Source organism: Gobio gobio (assembly GCF_949357685.1).
Source record: "Gobio gobio genome assembly, chromosome: 7".
Lineage (NCBI taxonomy): Eukaryota > Metazoa > Chordata > Actinopteri > Cypriniformes > Gobionidae > Gobio > Gobio gobio.
In genome coordinates, this window is record NC_137103.1 from 14,195,576 (window position 1) to 14,213,740 (window position 18,165).

Genomic DNA, 18,165 nt, shown 5'->3' on the forward strand with positions numbered 1-18,165 from the left:
TATAAACGAATAAACATTGTTGATAACAAAATAACTGAATGATTATTCAAATAGGTGAGCATTACGCTATTGTATGTTGACACAAAAATACTTCTGAGGTGACATCAACTGAATTACGCGATGACACACTCTGAAACACATCTACAATGACAATAACTATTATTACTTACGGAGTTATTAACGCACCGAAATACCACACAAGGAAAAACAGACTTTTGAGGAATAAACAAGCCAGGAAAACTCTGTATAACTCTGTTACTGGACACTGCTGAGATGAAAACTCTCTGCACATGCACCAGACAAGTCTGAACAAGTTGACGCGCACATGCGCGAGGCAGGGAATTTTGTACAGTGCCATCGAGTATTAAAACCGGTTAAAACGCAAAAGGCGAAGCTTGAATTTACGGGTATGTCCCTCTTTGGCTAATGTACTTTCAAGATGGAGGGGCAACATGGCGACCACCGTTAGATCCCATTACCTTATGTATTTTCAATGGCATATTATAAACTTACGAGAATACTTTATTACTTGAAAGAAGTAAATATACATTAATGAGCACATATATTTTTGAAAGAACTACGTGTTTTTAGCTAAGAATAGACTAAAAAATTTACACAGGGTAGCTTTAAAAAACACTTCCTCATTTAAGAACGTGCATTTATTACATGGACAGACTACAACATAATATACATGTTTAAATGCATATGCATAGTTCAGTTGAAACCTTGCCCTCTTTGACTTGCTGTTAATGATGTTAAACTGAATATACAAGGTAAACTGTCTGCTTAAATAACAGCACTGAAATAAGAATGCGCTGTTTATATATTTTAAGCAGTTTGGGGTCATCCACACAGGACGCCACGGGTTTACTATAGCTTTTACTCATACACGATGTAGGCCTATATCAAAAAGTTTACATGTTGAAATAGAAAAAAAATTGTGATCTGAAGGCAGTTTGATGTCATCAGTGAACAGTTCCTCTGTCAGAACAACCGTCTGTGTTTTGAGCGTCTTATGCTCATGTGTACATAAACACCACTGATCCTCACAAACTTCAAAACACTCATAGTACATTCATTTTGACAACTTTGTGACTATATTGAACCGTGTTCATGCAGAAATATGTCAGATCGTTCAGTGAGCCAAGAGTGCTGTTAGCGCTACACGGTTTGTTTGCGCATCGATATTGTACAACTCCTGTATGTCACAATAATCGTCTTTACCTTCATTACAATCGTCATCCATCAAAACTTTATTAGCGACACTGGTTATCACTCCCGGAGGATCACTGAGGCCCTCTATAGGGGTCTTGAGTCCAAAACTATTGTCATAACCTATCCTATAGAAACACATTTAAGTTATTCTGAGGATTGAGACTATGCAAAATCATCTTAAAATATTATGCAGGTAATTATTCATTCCTATAGACAACTCATTTTCAAAAGAAAATTCTCCAAACAGTTTATTAAAGGTACAAAAAACCATTAGGTAGTTTAATTATCTTAAAAGTAAGTTCATATCGTAACCACTAGATGGCAGCATTAAAACAGGTAGGCTATTGACACAGAACACATTTATTTTTCCTGAGCAGTTTCATAATTACATTGTGGTGTGTCCATATTATGAGAGGAAGCTTGTTTAATGCTTTATTACTAAGTTGATAAGTAATAGGGATGAAACGGTATGGAAATTTAACATCACGATTCTAGTGACCCAAATTATCACGGTTATCAATATTATCACGGTTTTGTTCAAACGAGATGAAAGTGTTCAAAAAGAACAGATGCACACACTTGAAAATCAACAAACAACAAATAAATCAAGCAGCTCTATGCACTTTTTTAAGCTAGATTCTGTGGGATTTCCTTCCTTATAATGGCCGTCGTCAATAGCAACGCATAAAGCATGAATAATTTGTTGTAAATATAATCTCTAATATTATCTCTGTAAATATATTCTCAAGCAATATTCTCATCAGTGTTCAGCAATGATGCATTTTAATCAGCATATTTTGTGTAAGAGCCCAAACAGTATCCTAGTGAAATAATGCATATCCATATTTCCATATGATTTGACAGTTTATTTTATTAAATAGCAAAAGGTGTGCATCATACCTGACACTTAGATGAACACTTTACAGTCAGTTTTATGACTGTCATTCTCTTCAAATGCTATTGAAGTCAGAAACGCGTATAATGTTACCAATGTTGAATGTTACTTTAGAGACGGTCCCTAAATTCGCCAGCGTTATGCCAGTCATATCAGATGCGCTGTGGTTCTGCTGTTTGTTTGAAACCATTTTCGCTGCTGTAATAGAACAAAAACAGTCAACCACAGTATGATGAGTGAATCTCCTGCATACATCGCACGTTTATCTCTGCTTTAAATGTGCAGATTTCAGCGAGTGAGAGCGGCGCGCACTCTGAACAAAACTCCAGCTAATCTGAACGCCTCTGATTATGAGACGACATCGCATTCATAAACTCAATAGAAACACGTGTAAGTGGTTATAATGCGCAACACGATTATAACAGGTGGCTTTTGAGAAGACTATAATAAGTTCAACAGCCAGAGTGGCAATAGTGTGCAGCCGAAATAACGTTACACCCGCAAATGGCGGTTGTTAATGTCAAGCCCTGATTATCCCTTAAATGTCACCCTAGTCTTGACTGAATTTGTTCGTTCGCTTCACGTTATTTTTTCCTAGATGTAGTTTTGGTATTGAGGTCAAAGTCCACTTGCCTTGCGTTCGTAGTTTTGAAGTGTTCCCCCTATTACAGCGACTTTCTTCTGTCATGTTCTGCAGACGGGGTGACCATCTTCGATTAAGTTTCCCTCAGGACTTTTGTAAAAGCCAAAATATGACCACACCTCAGATTTGGTCCTTTTAGAAGGCTGGAAAATCTCCCGGCGCTGTCACTGCCTTCTGCCATTTCTTCTCATTCAAAATGAAGCGCTGCGCCTGCATCAGACTGACGCTGACTGGACAAGATTTACAGCGAGTTTTCACAATCGTGATAATCACCATTGAGGAAGCAGAGGCTGGGGGCTCAGAGGAGGACTCGTCCATCACCCAAGCTGAAGTCACTGAGGTGGTCAAGAAACTCCTCTGTGGCAAGGCACCGGGGGTGGATGAGATCCGCCCTGAGTACCTCAAGTCTCTGGATGTTGTGGGGCATCGCGTGGCGGTCGGGGACAGTGCCTCTGGGATGGCAGACCGGGGTGGTTGGTGGTCCCTCTTTTTAAGAAGGGGGACCGGAGGGTGTGTTCCAACTACAGGGGGATCACACTTCTCAGCCTCCCCGGGAAAGTCTATGCCAGGGTACTGGAGAGGAGAATACGGCCGATAGTAGAACCTCGGATTCAGGAGGAACAGTCTAGTTTTCGTCCCGGTCGTGGAACACTGGACCAGCTCTATACCCTCTACAGGGTGCTGGGGGGGTTCATGGGAGTTTGCCCAACCAGTCCACATGTGTTTTGTGGATTTGGAGAAGGCATTCGACTGTGTCCCTCGCGGCATCCTGTGGAGGGTGCTCGGGGAGTATGGGGTCCGGGGTCCTTTGCTAAGGGCTGTCCGGTCCCTGTACGACCAAAGCAGGAGTTTGGTCCGCATTGCTGGCAGTAAGTCAGACTTGTTCCCGGTGCATGTTGGACTCCGGCAGGGCTGCCCTTTGTCGCCGGTTCTGTTCATAATTTTTATGGACAGAATTTCTAGGCGCAGCCAGGGGCCGGAGGGTGTCAGGTTTGGGGACCACGTGGTTTCGTCTCTGCTCTTTGCGGATGACGTTGTCGTGTTGGCCCCTTCTAACCAGGACCTTCAGCATGCACTGGGACGGTTTGCAGCCGAGTGTGAAGCGGCTGGGATGAGGATCAGCACCTCCAAATCCGAGGCCATGGTCCTCAGTCGGAAAAGGGTGGTTTGCCCTCTTCAGGTTGGTGGAGAGTTCCTGCCTCAAGTGGAGGAGTTCAAGTATCTAGGGGTCTTGTTCACGAGTGAGGGGAGGATGGAACGGGAGATTGACAGACGGATCGGTGCAGCTTCTGCAGTAATGCGGTCGATGTACCGGTCTGTTGTGGTGAAGAAAGAGCTAAGCCGTAAGGCGAAGCTCTTGATTTACCGGTCAATCTACGTTCCTACTCTCACCTATGGTCATGAGCTTTGGGTCATGACCGAAAGGACAAGATCCCGGATACAGGCGGCCGAAATGAGTTTTCTCCGCAGGGTGGCTGGGCGCTCCCTTAGAGATAGGGTGAGGAGCTCAGTCACTCGGGAGGAACTCGGAGTAGAGCCGCTGCTCCTCCACATCGAGAGGGGTCAGCTGAGGTGGCTCGGGCATCTGTTCCGGATGCCTCCTGAACGCCTTCCCGGGAAGGTGTTTCGGGCATGTCCAACCGGGAGGAGGCCCCGGGGAAGACCTAGGACACGCTGGAGGGACTATGTCTTCCGGCTGGCCTGGGAACGCCTCGGTGTACCCCCGGAAGAGCTAGAGGAAGTGTCTAGGGAGAGGGAAGTCAGGGCATCTCTGCTTAGACTGCTGCCCCCGCGACCCGGCCCTGGATAAAGCGGAAGAAGATGGATGGATGGGTGATAATCACACGCAGTTTTAATGATAAATAAATTTTATAAGATATTACTAACCGTCACTCAATTTTATCGTGGTTTATCGTGAAACCGGTAATCGTTTAATCCCTAATTGAATACAGTGTTAAACCCCTTGATTAAGGAGTACAAAAACAATTTGAAGGGGAACAAAACATTTTATCTGTTGAAATGTAAATTGAAAAACATCTACTTCATTTTTAGTTAAGGAACAACTTGCTAACACATGCAGTCAATTCAATTACAATGCATTCTTCAAAATAAAACACATCAAAATATTCTCAAATATAAACTAATCAAAAAGTCAGTAAATTCCAGTTAAACGTTCATTTCCCACAGACAATATACCTGTTTAAACTACAATAATCATACTTGTATGGTAAAGTAATTATTTTTTAAAACAAAGTTACACCACTGCATCGCATTATCCAATGATAACTTTTGATTCACTTTACTTTTATGTTGTTTACATGCACTTGCGCTCCGATTGCCAACAAAACACAGACATTTGATGCATTTTACTCACCGCATGCAACGATCTGCAAATCCAATGTGCCTTACTTATAAAACATTTGTCACTGAAAATGCCAGGAACACACTTGAAATCCACTGTTCCCTTAACGCTGGGTTCTTTGGGAAGCTGAACAAGATTATCTTTCCATAACAACCAAAAACACACTTCTTTTGTGACATTGTTAAAAAATCCTTCTCGACTACCTCATTACCTGAACGATGAGCGTGCTCCTGGTTGGTGTGTGCGCGCACGCTTTTCCGGAATGTAATGCAATGTAACGATTCTGAGGAAAGGGGATGGCACTTCCTCATAAGCTCATGAATATAAGCCTCTATTACAACATAGAGGGCCATACTCGAAATAAACTTCCCGAAACTTGTGAGAAACCAGAAGGAGTATTTTTGGCACAGAAATCCTCCGTCATACATCCAACTAATTTTTTTTTAAACTTTGGCCATGTTTAGCATGAGAATCCAACTCTTTACCAGTGTAAACGCAGAATGCATTGCATATGTCATAGACAAACTTTTAGTCTTTTTATTGGCATATTTTGCAACATTTACATTTGACGTTATGGCTCTGTTCTATATTCCCTGTCCTTATCATGTGCTCCATGAAAAGCCAAGACAGGGAACAGCAGCAGCTTCTGGGGACAACCTCCCATTTTTTGGGTGGGCAGCAAAATCCCCCATTTAGAACAGAGTATGCATCAATGACAACAGAATGACATTGATTAAGTTAAAAACAGTTTAAGGAGGAGCTGGGGAGGAGGTAGGTTGCAAAGCAGCGTGCAGTGGAAGCAGCAAGCAGGCAGACTGAACTGAAGCTGCGCTTAACTAATGCCTGTTTGAGAGTTGCCAATTGGAATTTTTCCAATCAACTGATAGTGGAGATTGACTACGTGGCCTGCCTGAACTAATGCAGAATGCTTTTAAAAAAAATCAACATACAATGTAAGAATAGATATAATGAATGACAATAATGACATTAACAGTGCATCACCTCCTAAGAGCCAGACTAACTAAATTAATTTGTACAGAATATGGATGGAGATCACATGTTTCACTATATTTACTCCCTAATATAAACAACAACAAAAAACATTTCCATTTTCAAATTGGAGCATTTTGACCCCTGCCACCCCACCCCAGAAGAATATCAAATTATTTACTTGAAAGTGATGGATCTGACTGAACATGAACTTTGCTCATTTAGATGACTTTGGGTGATGCTTTTTTCTCATGAGTCTGTAGATTAGATAATCGGGGGAAACTCTTCCCACATGAGGAGCACTGGTGCTGCTTCTCTCCAGAATGAACTCTCTCATGATCTTTTAGGCTTCCTGACCAAGAGAAACTCTTTTCACACTGTGAACACTTGTACGGTTTCTCTCCAGTATGAATTCTCTGATGTTTTTTTAAGGCACTGGATGAAGTGAAGGTCTTTTCACAGTCGAAGCACATATAAGGTCTCACACCATTATGAATACTCTCATGCTCTTTTAAAGATGCAAGACATGTAAAACTCTTTCCACATAAAGAACAAAAGTGAGGCTTCACACCAGTATGAACTTTAAGGTGTGTTGTTAAGCTTGATGCTAGGCATGTGCCGGTATCAATTTTTCATGCTGCAATTAATTGATTGAGCTATTATCACGGTATACGGTATTATCACGGTATTTTAATTGCACAAGAAAAATGGGTTAAAAAGATTTTTTTAAAAACTTCAGTGTTGTCCACTTAGTAACTTTAATAACTATTTTAAATAACAAAAAGTACCTCAAACATTTAAATAAATATAAATAAAACAATACAAATGTATAAAGTGAGTAATTGTATCAAACTTTTGCAAACTGCAAAATAACTACTTTTGTTATTTGTTTTTAAATAGATTTAAGAGCAAAAGAACAACTGTAAAGAATCAATAATGATTCTATAACAACTTTAATAACTTTTTAAATAACAAAAAGTAACTCAAACATTTAAATATCAATAAATATAAATAAAGCAATACACAATATAAAAGTAAACTGAAAGAGAATAATGTGCAAACCGCAAAAGTGTGTGTGTTAATGTGTCAAACTTGTTTCAACCAATTGAGAATGAGGAGATGTCGTCACGACACAGCGCCCCGCCCCCCTTCCGCCATTTTGGGGGTCTGTCCGTCAGGTAATGGATTCGGACAGAGACTGGAGAAGAGATGTTCTGATGATTACTATGTACATAGTTTTCCAAACTCAACTGAACATGAAGTTTTAATCCACCCAAGCCGATCTGAGAATGCAGCGGCTGGTAAACGTACGCCATTATTTCACCACAGGGTGTCAGTCATGGTCTAAACTAATGATCGCGATGCTGAAGTGTGAGACACTTGATCAATACAAACCTTTATTTATTTGTATTAAACATGTTGATCACTATTCTGTCATTTTTCATTGTCAGTCATTTTACTCACTGTATGTTATAAACATGTTTATGCCCAAAACGCTTTATTAATATTCAAGGTAGGCCTAGCCTAGTTGACTGTTATTTTCCTCTACTATGTGCATCACTGTTTAAGATTAATTCTATATTTAATATTGTTAACGTTACATCCATTTAAGGCACGTAAGTTACCGAGCAGCATTCATTCTACTTAAGAAGGCTGGAATAAAAGCACCAGCGCACACAAACGATCATTTAAATTTTTTGTCAAATTAATTTAAAAATGTAAACTCAACAGGTATAAAATATGATCAGTAAGAGAAAAATACTGCTAATGAGGACGAGCACTGGATTGCTGCAGGATAGTGGGGAGATATATTTATTTATTATTCAGAATGCACAGGAAATATATTTATAGAAACATTTCAGTGCAAGGTGGTAAAGAGTTCGGAGTTCTGCCGTGGCAGCTCGTATGGGTCAACGTTTTTGATATCAGCTTCTCTAAATACCTCAGCTTGGCGCTGGTAGTAAGTTTCTCCCTGTAAGAGACCTCTTCTTCTCCATTTCTTCTAAGTTTTCTCGTAATTTCTCCGCTTAAACGCCGCGATGATAATTCCTCGAGCCGTCTTTCCTGCTCTGATCTCTGTATCGCTCTTACAATGTTACCCCTGGCAACCGATAGCGTAGGATCCCAGAATGGTGTAGGGCTCAGACTCCGCCCACGACCATGACGTATCTCCTCATTCTCAATTCCTGGTATCTCTTCTGGGCTGGCTGGTTTTAGTCCTCCAGATTAAAGTGCAAAAATGTGAGCATGTTCACTTTTTCTGGCTTGAGCTTTGAACGCTGAGGTGAGAGGATGTGTCCACTGGCACTAAATACCCTCTCTGAAGGAACACTTGTTGCAGGAATGCAGAGAAACTTCTCAGCCACGGTAGCAAGATGAGGTAGTTCTTCTGCATGCAAACTCCACCACTGCAATGGATCTGCCTCTGATTTTATTTGTGGCCCAGAAAGATACACTTTTATCTCAGCTTCAGTCTTTGACTTAATGCTCAGGTTGCCTTCACCCTCCTGCTCCTCTGCCCTCTGCTGCCTTCTGGAGGTGATTTTGTTGAGCAGGGTGTTTTTCAGGAGTGTACCTGGACTCAAGATCTGACTTCATCACCCTCTTCAGGTCTTTGGTGAGGGCACTGTCTTAATTTTTTACCTCAAGAATGTCTGAGATTATGTGACTCAGCACCGGCCTCAGGGCTGACAGACTTACTCTGCTCTCTGAAGCCAAAGCATCAGTAAAAGCACTGAGTGGTTGAAGGATTTGCAAGACTTGCTCAATGACTGCAATATCTGCATCCTTTGGCATCAAATGCCATGCCCCTCTCTCAGTTGCCAGAACAGCAGAGAGCTGTTGTTCAATAAACCTCTGCAGCATTTTCTGTGTCGATCCCCATCTAGTGACTACATCATGGATTAGCGACTTCTGAGGGACGCTTAAGGCCTCTTGTTTATTTCTGAGCTCTCTTCTTCTCTTCCAGCTTCTTGAAAATCCCTGCACCAAATGTCGACAGCTTCGGTCAGCTGTGTCCACCCTCTGATTTTTCAGAGCTTTAGAAATTGCCAGATTTAAGTTGTGGCCAAAACACCCAAGCCACTGGCTGGGGAAGGTGTCACTCTCGAATGCCTTTTTCATATTTGTAGCATTATCAGTTGTAATACTGACAAGACGCTCTTTGTTGATGCCCCACTCCTGCAACATGTTATCAAAAAATTCCCTGATATTTTCAGCAGTGTGGTCTTCTGGAAAGAATTGCGTTTCCAGGCAGTTTGATTGAAGTATCCAATCTGTGAGTTCACGAGTTCACACTTACATATAATTTATAGAGAGTAAATTTAAATGCATATTTGGCGTGCTGTCGTGGGGGGAGGGCTTCGAGCTCGGACTTGGCCCGAACCCAGAGTACCCCCCCGTGTATGTAAGTGGTTCGGACTAATAATAAAAAATTAAAAAAATTAAAAAGAGAAAGTGGAGAAGGGGTGGTGGAGGGATGCTGATAAACTGTCAACAAAACAGAGGTAAGATTACTGCGTATATATACACCTTTTTGTTGATTAGCGGAGTGCTCTCCACCTGTGTCAATTATCTGAGTGTTCTCCACCTGTGTCAATTATCTGAAATTGCTCCTCCCGAACCTTTGTTAATAACATCATGAAGTGAATGGTGAAGCTGATGTATGGATGACCACTTCCTCCACTGCTGGTCCATAGGTCAGTAGTTGCTGCATACCATTTTCCCTGGGCTATACGCTTGCCAACATCCTCTTTTAGATTGTTGTACATTTTGGGTAATTCTGTCTTAGAGAAAAACTTCTGTGAGGGAACTTTGTAAAGTGGAACTGTCATCCACATCAGTTTCTGAAATCCTGGTTTTGCTACTGTGTGAATTTGCATCATGTCCTTAGCAATCCAATATGCTGTGGCATGATTGATTTCCTTGGATCGATGAGATGAGCCTGATGCTGGAATGCCTCTTTGACTGTTGGCTGAACGATGGCTTCAGCTGAAGATGAACCAGTACTGCTAGATGCATGGCTACTCTGTAAAATAGGGAAGACAGATATTACTTCATACCTTTGAAAATGTAAATAAAAGATGCTGTTCCGACACAGAATACAGCCAAAGTAATGCTAACGTGAAATTTGTGTTTTTTGTTTGTTAGATTACAGTTTTTTACAATCGCTATGAAACATTTTTCAATACTTTTAACACATTTCCTAAACTCTTAACGCACCAACACACCTACATCACACAATTGGCAAAACAGTTAATTTCATGCTCAAAATCACACATTGTAAACTAAACTACAACACTAATTTTCAAAATACAATAATACATTAACACAACACACCATGTCTGTCTCAAAATCCAGTATTTTTCAAAACACTAACATATGTTCTTGTACCAACAGGAACATTTAGTCATTCATAGCACAATGCCATAAAAACACTAACAGAAATACAGAAACTGCATTATTTTATATCTGTCAGGTCTGGCCTTAGACAATAGATAATATATTTTATTGATAGCACTGCAGTTTCTTTTGAAGCCTCTACATTTTTGTTTTGCTGGGTTCAGGTCTTTTGCTGCAGAAATTCATTAATTAAAAAAAAATACATCTTAGACTGCTTCATAGAATGTGCAGTTACTGTAATGAAGAAACAAAGACAGAATTGATGCAATAAAGTTTTTTTTTTTTAATAAAAGACATTTGCAAAAGGACATTACTGCAAGATAACAAAACTATGCAATATAGCTGACATTTATTGTTTGAAAATACAAAATATACGAACAGAAAAATCACCAGGAAAAAAAAAAGAGAGAGAGAGAGAGAGAGAAAAGTGTTTTCTAATCTGCCTGCTCTTCTGCATTTGGCCACATGTTCTCATCCACATCACACCTGATATCTTCTCTGGCAAGGCATTGTGGAAAGAATCTTTTGGCATGCCTTATCCACCTCTGGCAGTGTTCAGCTGTGATGTCTTGGCATGCAGCATCCATTGCATCCAGGAGGGACATTTGGTCCTGTGGATGATGGTCAAAAACCTTCCATCTCCAGCATGAAAAAAATTCCTCAATGGGGTTGAGGAAAGGGGAATAAAGAGGAAGGAAAAGGGACATCATCCTAGGATGGGCCTCAAACCATGCTGTGACTGCACGGGAATGGTGGAATGCCACATTGTCCGATGTGATCACATATATTGGCAAGTGGTCTCTCACCTGTCCCCTTTCTACCTCTGGCACCAGTCTTTCATGCAGTTTTTCTAAAAACAGAAGAAGGCGTTCGGTGTTGTAGGGGCCTATCTCACATTTATGCAGGAGTGCACCATTGTTGGAGATTGCGGCACACATGGTGATGTTGGCTCCTCTCTGGCCCGGCACGGTAACTGTGGCCCTTTTGCCAATTATGTTTCTTCCACGCCGACGCCTTTTTGCCAAGTTAAAGCCAGCCTCGTCAACGTAGATAATTTCATGTGGGACTTGATTGGCCTCCAACTCCATGACTCTCTGAAAGTAATCATAGTGTATGTTTGCTTTGCAGTATATCTACTGTATGTCCTAATGTACTCCAAGTTTATAGAGTAGTTTACTGCAAAACACACTATGTATAGTACAGTAATGGCTGTATTGCATAACCTTACCTGGACGTATTGGTGGACGAACTGGAGTTCTTTGATGCGCTCACCATTCCTTTCAAAAGGAACTTTGTATAGTGGTTTCATTCGGACTCTGTGTTTAGCTAGAGTCAGAGAAATGGATCCTATGCTGATTGCTGCAATGTTTTCAAAGACAAGGTTGTCCCTCTACAATTCTGGACTGAATGTCCTTCAATTTTATTTCATTGTCAACAATCACCATGTTAACAATTGCAAGTTCCTGTTCTTCATTCAGGAGCTTTCCTCTGCCCCCTGAGGGAGGTAGACGTTGAATCCTTAGAGGGACAAAATACAGTTTTATATTAGGCCAAGGCATACAGTCACTGTAATACATGGTAACATTATTTACTGTAAACTTTGCAGTAGGAAGAGCAATATCCTACCTTTTGGTTTCTCCAAAAATACGAACAATTGATGCCACTGTGTTCCAGCTGAGATTTGGCTGAACTCATTCGCCAGCCTCTCTGTATGATAGCCCATGGTTTATGACATGATCTAGTAGCTCTTATTTCATTGGTTACACTAGCTCTGGCCCTTTTTTGAGCACCACCACGCATTCTAACTCCCCTCGTCCCACTCCTCTCCCTTCCGCTTGTCCTCATCCTTGTCCCAGTCTCACTCCTCTCCCTCTCCCTAGTACAGGCATCTTTAGTTCTTTTGTTGCACTATATTGTTCCCTTTTCACACAAGATAAGCCCAAAGAGGTCCTCTTTTATACCATATAGTGATGTGATTGAAAGGACCTCAACACCTGAGTGTGTTTCCTAGATGGGAATCAGCTGTGATTTTATATATTTACATTACTTCGATCAGCTGTTTCTCATTAACAATGGAATAAAATACAGCGGATATATTTGTTTCAAATCAAAATATAAACAGCTGTTTACCTTGACTTCAGCCTATAAGGTTAGGTTTAGAACATGGTGTTATCTGTTCTGACATACAGTGTTAAAGCATTGGTAATTTTGGCAGTAAAAATCCATTGTTTCGGTCTTGGATCGGCGATTGTAAAAAACTGTAAACATAACGGTAACACTTTACAATCAGGTTCATTAGTTAAAATTAGTTAACTACATTAGTTAACATGAACTAATAATGAACTGCATTTAAAAAAAAAATATTTATCTTTGTTAATGTTAATTTCAACATTTACTAATATTTTATTAAAATCTTGTTAACATTAGTTAATGCACTGGGAACTAACATGAACAAACCATGAATAGCTGTATTTTTATTAACTAATGTTAACAAAGATGAACTAATGCTGAACAGAAGTGTTGCTCATGGTTAGTTCATGTTAACTAATGCATTTACTAATGTTATCTAATACAACCCTATTGTAAAGTGTTACCAATATAACCCACGTTCCAACTTCCAACTAAATACATCTGTCATTCCATACTAGATTTTTGTTACTCTCTTGCAGTACAATGGTGTGTAATCAACACCATAATTACATAGCCAAATACACATATAACATGTCTTGATATTTAAATCATATTGACAACTTGCTTTTAGCTGATTATTGTATTTTTGTTGTTAAAATACGAGACGCAAATTTTAGCGTAAGTTAGCTAGTGGAGTTCTTAAACTACGTGGATGCAAGATTATGCAGCAAATGGAAATAAGTTAACATAATTTTGCCATCCTGTCTTTCAAATAGTTGTTTTTATGTGGCATTCAACATGAGAAATAAAGTTTCTTACCTTGATCTCCCTGAATTGCACTGGATGGTTGTCACGGAGATGAGTGAACATTTTAGACGTTTTCCGGTGTTTCACAGCCACTTTCTGTCCACATGTCTTACACAAAGGGAAACTATCTTCAATCAGCAATCCCTCTGCATTTTTTTGGAACCCAAAATATTTTCAAACATCTGACTTAACCCTTTTAGAAGGGGGATAAATCGTCAGCGTTCCTCCTTCCGCCATGCTTCTTCTCCATGTGAGGTGAGCGAGGATTGTTTACATCAGAGTGCGCATATGTGTTTTGCGCAGCATATAGGTGTTGAGGTCCTTTCAATCACATCACTATATGGTATAAAAGAGGACCTCTTTGGGCTTATCTTGTGTGAAAAGGGAACAATATAGTGCAACAAAAGATATAAATAAGATATTACTCTAATTGAGTGTATTGATCATTTTGTAATAAAACAATATTTTTATTTATTTTATATTATTTATTTACAATATTTCTGTCCCCCCGGACAGCACGCCAAATATGCATTGAATTACTCTCTATAAATTATATGTAAGTGCGAACTCGTGAAATACTAGAAGTGATTAAAATACAATATTTTCAAAATATGTAAGTTTAAATATACCAAATTCTATTCAACAACCAGACTAACTACTTAGCTAGTCACAGTTTGCTGTAAGCTAATATACTAATTGAAGCTCAAAATGTCCACCTTGTCGTTGTTCCAAAATGTCCACCCTGTCGGCCCCTTATGCTGCGTTCACACCAAACGCGAATTGAGCGTCTGGCGCGAGTGATTTCAATGTTAAGTCAATGGAAAGGCGCGTTGACGCGCGTCTGGAGGTCCCGCGGCGCGGGAGGCGCGTTACGCGCGGCGCGAAGGACGCGAATCCGCCTCATTCGCGCGTCCAGTTCGCGCGAATTGGACGCGAATTGAGCGTCTTGCGCGTTACACGCGAATGGTGCTTTTGTGCATTCACGCGTTTGAAGCGAATTCGCGTCTGACGCCCGAGTTGAAAAATTTGAACTTTGGCGTCAATTCGCGCCGCGTTAACCAATCAGGAGCCTGCTCGCTGCTGTCACGTGGTAAAGTGACGTGTATGAGAAACCCTGCATAAATTAAAAACAGTACTATTGTGTCACAAAATGTAGTTTTAAGACGTTTTCAGGTGGGAATGTAGTTGTTTAAAGCTCAAATCTGTGGTTTATTTATAAAGAGAGCGCCTATTTAAAAAAAATAATCTTGTGTTTTTGGAGTTGTGAGATCCAGGCGATCACCGGGCAATCACTGCTCATAACCCCGGCGAAGGCAGCCTTTCCTCGGCCAGTCCTTCTGGCGTCTGCCGCTGGCTCTGATGTCCTGTAGTGGTTCGTTTTGTGTAGATCTAACGGGCGATCTTTGCTCTCATGAATCTATAATTTGTTGTCTGCCAAATCGTTTTGACTGAGGGCAAAGAGAAGTTTAATAACTTTATATTTTAAGGATATTTAAATATACATGTACTGAAGATGATGTAGGAGTTGCCTGGACCACATTTGTGTGGCTATTAATGCTTAATATATATGTTTAATGAAAATGAAAAGAGGCAGAGTGGTGTTTTATGACATATTTCTCCTGGAGTGCCTTGAACGCGCGTCAATTTCGCTTCCAGCGCTCGATTTCTACGCGCGTCCAATTCTCTGCTGACGCGCGAATGCATTCAGAATGTACGCGCGTGAAACTAGACGCGGTAGACGCGATTTTGACGCTCAATTCGTGTTTGGTGTGAACGCAGCATTAGACTCGATAGGGTGGACTTACACATGACAGGGTGGACATAGCATTCATTTGTAGTTAATATTGTAATTTATAGAAATGTTATATTACATTTTATAGAAACATCTGCTGTAGATAATATTTTGTAATTTAAAAAAACATAAAATCATTGCTGTTCTCAGGACATGCCTCTGAGTGCAGCAGAAAGTGCACGGCAATACAGAAAACACCAGGATGCAAACCCTGAACAAAGAGAGGCATACCTTAAAGAGCACCTATCATGGAATTTTGAAATTTACCTTTCATGTAGTGTGTAACATAGATCCAAGTGAACAAAAACATCCTGCATAGTTTGAAATATGACAGTGCACCGTATATATAGTTATTTTCTTTCAAAAGTAAGAGTCGACTCTGAGTCATTTTTAAGAATCGTTAGAAGACCGAAGCTTTTTCTCTGACTAGATGACGTCAACTTGTCAAGTTATTTGAATACGATACGCCCACTTCTTGCGCTCCAAGACGCCAGTGAAAACTAGAAAACATCATGGCGACGAGACCCTGTGTTCTGAAGTGCGACTTAAAAGCAAACTTTTTTCATCTGCCCAAGGATGAGCATTTGAAGACTAAGTGGCTTGAAGACAAACCATACATCGTCGCGATTGAGTGTTTATTAGTCGTCAAATGTATGTTTCGCGATCTCAGGAAGCTTTTATTATGGACTTCTTTTATGGCACATGGTATCTTCTTCGTCTGTCTGTACATGGATTACATGTGCACAGAGCGCCCTCCGGCTGCCAGTATGAATTGAAAACAACACATAAGAGACTCAATCGCTCATGATTAGGCTATATCTGCACATTTTGAGGAAGTATTGAATAAAAAATACTCCTCTGTTTAGAAATTTGACACAGACATATGAGAATCTATCAATATGTCTCCTCATCTGCACACTTTTGAACTAAAAGCCCTGAGGGATGTTGATTTGTCGCGAGTCTTCGTGAGGAGAATAGAGGAGTTTTTTTATGAATGAGATCAGCTGAGGCTCATATTACAATCAAACGGTACCGACGCGGTTTTCATATTCATAACTCCTGACACATATTAACAAATTACTGTCACTATAAGACTTTGATGGGCGTTCTGTTTCCGAAAATATCTGCACAGACTATACCAATCACAACTGACTTGGTCATCGGACCAATCACCGCAGATTAGCGTCACGTAAAGGCGGGGTTTTGAAAAGTGAATCACTAAAGGAATCATTTGAGAATCGCTGTCAAAACAGGTAAAAATAAATGCATATTATAAGAAAACTAAAGTCTTTTTTGTCATTGCATGCATGCAAAACTGTTGTTGGGGACTTCTAAAACAATATTTGGAACATTTTAAATGCCATGATAGGTACTCTTTAAAGGGGTGGTAAAGCACATTCTTTTGAAGGCTTGATTGTGTTTGTGGGGTGCACTGTAACATGTGTTCATGCTTCGTTTTTAAAAAAATGGCATTATTTTTCATATAATTGACCTTTATTCTACACTGCTCTGTCCCTCCTTGTAAAACGGTCTGATGCTTTCCGGGTTGTATGAAGCCAGTCCCTCAAAAATACGCAGTGGGCTCAGATTGGTTAGCTGGCCCAGTGTGTTCTGATTCGCTAACCGCAGTGCATGTTTGTCGGAAACGCCACGCCCCTTACCTTTACCGGTAGACTGTGCTTTGGTCAGTATTAGAAACGATGGCGTCAATAAAACCACACCAATCTGAGCCCGAATCAGACCCAGAACATTTTAGTGAAGATGATCGAGAAGAACCTGTTCAGTCCTCAAGAGTAAAGACTGCGGATCTATAGTGATCGCTACTGAATGGCACTGTTACTTTTGTATTTTTAGAACGATTACAGCCAAATATCTGTCGCAAGAACTATTAACCCAAAACGAACACTAAACACTGGCTTTACTAGTAGCCAAATCACACACAGAACCATGTTTAGCAAGCCTGTAGACAAACAACACATAAAAGCTCTAATCAAAGAATCATTTACACTAATGCCAAGTTCGCTGTTGAGATTTTAACGTTAGTGTTTGTAACGATAGGTGTTCGTCGGATAACGTTAAGTATGAATGAGCATTTAACAGACTGGTTTGCAGAACAGTGTTGTCATCTGTTTACTTCCTTGCTACAATGTACAACCTATTACAGGAAAACACATCGATGAAAAATAAATCAGACTTACAGGTTGTGGCCCGTAAACAGCTTCTGTTTGTAAATCCAGCTTTCAGGACAAGACGTTGTGCATATCCTGTATTGAACTCGCGAAGATGGTGGAAGTTTTCCTCCGTGAAATCTGCTGCGGGAGGGAGCCCCGCGCGCGTCTTGCATTCACACACTGGCAGTGTTTGTCTTATGCAGCTGACGTTGTGCAAATGTTCCCCTCCGTCTCAAACACACATGTGCATAACATGCTGTATGTTAAATGCTCTGCAACGCACCCCTGTCCCTATGAAGGCTGAACAAAGCAAGTACCCCAGACCTGCAATCCGGATGAATATAACAGCGTTTCCTCGGCATCGCGGCAACAACACTCCAGCCTAACTATACCACAACAGCGGCGCGATACAAAATGGCACCCCCGACCCCCCTATTTAATATTCTCGGAGGAGGGGTTTATGTAAATATTGAGCCTGGTGATGTCACCAACCCTGGAGGAATGTGTGTAGTCGCCTACTGGCCGTTTGCTGTAGTTCTTAGAAATGGATTTCTTTAAAAGCAAATATCTCCCTTTGCTTTAAACTTTGAACGTTGTAACTTTGCAGATGTTGTTTATGCTCAAGCAGCAACATTACACGCTACCTAAAGTTAGAATAGTGAAATCGTGGTTTACCACCCCTTTAACCCTTAATCGTCCCTTGGGGTCCAGCTGACCCCACTGGACTTTTCCTCCATTTTTTAAAAGTGTTCCCTTCAT